Source organism: Limulus polyphemus, unplaced genomic scaffold (assembly GCF_000517525.1).
Source record: "Limulus polyphemus unplaced genomic scaffold, Limulus_polyphemus-2.1.2 Scaffold3589, whole genome shotgun sequence".
Taxonomy (NCBI): domain Eukaryota; kingdom Metazoa; phylum Arthropoda; class Merostomata; order Xiphosura; family Limulidae; genus Limulus; species Limulus polyphemus.
Window position 1 is genome coordinate 118,129 of NW_013669199.1, and position 3,674 is coordinate 121,802.

Consider the following 3,674-nt stretch of genomic DNA (forward strand, 5'->3'; position numbering starts at 1 on the left):
TTCTCCTAGGCTACCAACAGACCCTCAAGTGTTGGAATAAAGAGAACACCAATACACCACTTTCTGTGGAACATTTTGTTACTTTTTATAGATTCTCCTAGGCTACCAACAGACCCTCAAGTGTTGGAATAAAGAGAACACCAATACACCACTTTCTGTGGAACATTTTGTTACTTTTTATAGATTCTCCTAGGCTACCAACAGACCCTCAAGTGTTGGAATAAAGAGAACACCAATACACCACATTCTGTGGAACATTTTGTTACTTTTTATAGATTCTCCTAGGCTACCAACAGACCCTCAAGTGTTGGAATAAAGAGAACACCAATACACCACATTCTGCAGAATATTTTGTTACTTTTTATAGATTCTCCTAGGCTACCAACAGACCCTCAAGTGTTGGAATAAAGAGAACACCAATACACCACATTCTGCAGAATATTTTGTTACTTTTAATACAATATTCTTAGTCACCAACCAAAACCCTCAAATGTTGGAGTACTGAGAACAACAATAAACCGTTCTCTGTAGAATCAGCCATCAAGTTTTCATTGAGAGATTTATACTCACGATAAAAAAAAATGCCTTTTTATAAATTGACTGCATTATTTATAATTGTTTCTTCTGTGGTTTTGGTCATTTTAACCAAAGTTGCAGCTTAAAAATATAATACTCAAAAAATATATATATCTCAATCATTCTTAATAAAAATAAATAAAAATTCCAAAGAAGAGAAGTAAATTTTAAGCCAAAGGGCACCAAATTAATATGACAGAAACAAAAAGTTGGAGCTGAAATAAAAAATAAATTATTACTAACAACTGCAGATTTTAGGTCATAAAAACTTTTATATATATCTATTTATATATATATAAAAAACATGATAAAAAATTAGAAAAATTTCTTACCAACGTTTTTTCATCTTCTGGTTTAATAATTTTGTCAAAGGCACTTGATTTAAGATTATTTTGTTCAGGAGCTGCAAAAAAGAACCACTTGAATAACTTTTCTTCCTAACAAGATCCATTTTGTGAGATAATCAGTTATTATGTCATAGTTTCTGATACACAAATAACATTTTAAAAGCGTTTTTTTTTAAGGGGTACAAAGATCTTTGCAAATAGCTATAAAATGTTTTAATAACACAAATAATCACATTTTAGTATTTTTTTTATGGTTTAACATAACAAAGAATAAGTGCAAATATCATGAAGTCCTTATTACAACAAATGTACATGATTTTCAAATAAGACTTCTTAATTTCCTATACTTACTTTTCCAAAGTCCTGTATCAAGGAGTATAAAACGTTTCTGGAATTTTAAACTCCACAAGAGAAAACAGTAAATACTTACAATCTCTAGATATAATACAGATTAAAAACAATGACAGGTGGCTTTTATAATCATAAATTTTGGTTACTATTTTTTTATCTCATTTTTTATGGTATTGTATATTTCTTACACTACCACCACATTGTAGATGTTCTAGCTTTTTGGGCTGTCTTTTTTGTGTGTGATATCCTATTTCAAGTTATAGTTAATGTCTTAGTTTGGGGCTATCTTTTGTTATCATATCTCTTATACTACCAAGTTGTAGTTGATGACATAATTTAGGGCTGTCATTTGTTACACTAGTAACATTTAATTAAGTTTCTGGCTGTCATTCGTTACCATAACTGTTACAATACCAAGTTGTAGTTGATGACTTAGTTTAAGACTGTCATTTGTTACCATATTTGTTACACTACCAAGTTGTAGTTATCATCTAAGTTTAGAGTTTTCAATTATTACCATATGTAATTCCAGTGCTTGAAGTGGAGGAAAGAGGAAGCAGGATGGTTTGTGAAATTCCTGAAGCTGAGTAAGATATTTGTGTATTTCTTATTAAAAAAATATAAAATGTAAAAATTACAAACTTATTAGGTTAGATTTGGTAAGATAATAAAAAAAATTCTTCATGATGTATACTTGTGAGCAGCTTGTACATTATGTAATTTGATACAGTAATGTGAGCTTCACATTCACTGAGTGACTTACAGCTTGTGTTTTAGGGGCAATAAAACAACAAAATTACTTATAAACAGATGTATACTGTTATGAGTTATAGTATGGAAACTCTGATGTTTACTTTGTGGTTACAAACTCAGTTAGCTGGCCTAACTCGTAGCAAGACAATTCTTTCATTCCATCAGTGCACTACTTTATCTCGTTCTTCCCTAGCTATTACACCACATTTTAAGAAAAAAAAATTGTTTTTCTCCCTATTCCTTAGCCGCCATAAATACTGATTGCAACTTTCCCTTTTGTAGAAGCTTACAGTCTACTTCAAACACTGTTTATTATCCTACCCAGATGTAGTTGATGGCCTAGTTAGGAATGTTCTTTGTTACACTACCAAGTTGTAGTTAATGTCTAAATTTAGGGCTGTCATTTTTTTTTATCGTACTTGTTACACTATCAAGTTGTATCTGATGTCTTAGTTTAAGGCTGTCATTTGTTACTCTACCAACTTGTAGTTAAGTGTTTTGGATTAGGATTGGCTTTTTATTACAAAATTTGTTACACTACCATATTGTAGTTGATGCCTTAATTTGTAGGCTGTTATATTTTATTGTAATTTCTCATGCTCATGTATATTTGTTGCACAAATAAAACATAGTTGGTGTCTTAGTTTTTTCCTAAATCTAAGTTTATGTCTACCTTCACAAATTATACCAATACTAACTGGAATCAATAGTTTAACCATTTTCTCTGCACTTAGAACATAACTATTTATTTTTAGCTTTAGACATACTACCTCGTGAAATCAAAATTTTTTTTGAAGGTGAAATCTGAGGCTGGACTGGATTTGATCCCAGAACTCTGCTTACACAGTAGACACTATAAACAACTAGCTCCTGTATCCAATACAACAATTTTTCAGTGTTTTAATTCATAATTTAACCCTTTGGTTACCAAGCCTTACATCATGAAGATGTAACATAACTCTCATAATACTTTGTTCCAAAAATAAAACTAGTGGATGAAATTGTTTTATATTTGAAAAGAACTTTCCTAAAGGTATGTACTTTCAGAAAAATATTTAAGTTAAATTTGTTTTTTTCTACTAAATATTCATTATTTATTGTAGCTATTTGCACTCAGACTCCAATAGTTCAAGATCAAGGTGATTTTCATGTCAAGTATAAAAGTACTTTTTTTTTATCTTACAGTTTTAAAATTTCATGTGCATAACTTCTTGAACCTCCTAAATGAACATCAAAGTTTGTTTTTTTTGTAATGGTAAATGTTTATTTTATTTTCTCTGCCATTTCACTAATTAACTATTATCATCAATGTATAGTGTAATGAAATATTTAAAATAAAGAAATGGAAATATGTACATACCTTTTAACTCTTTGTCGAATAATCTTAAAATATCTTATTTGGGTTAACTGCATAATTTCATATCTTTCCCTTTTTTGCTTATAGTTTATTTTTAATGCTTCATTTTCCTTTCTTGCCTTTTACTATTTATTACTCATCTCGACACACATCAACAGGTGCCCACAGGCCTTTGGCAAAATTTTTTGCTCTTGCACTACGAGGTGAAGTTTGGGTTATATTAAAAAATTATTAAACCTTTCAAATATGAGTTTGAAAACATAAATAAAACATGATTAACTAAATATAAA

The 3,674-nt window shown here is 29.7% G+C and overlaps 1 protein-coding gene across 1 annotated transcript in view; it reads right to left on the minus strand.

Moving 5' to 3' along the window:
• Positions 1-1,125, minus strand: part of LOC106469645 (unconventional myosin-Ic-like) — a 13,961-nt gene extending 12,836 nt beyond the window's left edge. The window contains exon 1 of the mRNA XM_013930146.2: positions 909-1,125. The gene's annotated coding sequence lies outside the window, so the exon portion shown is untranslated. The remainder of the gene's footprint in view (positions 1-908) is intronic.
• Between the last annotated feature and the right edge of the window lie 2,549 nt (positions 1,126-3,674).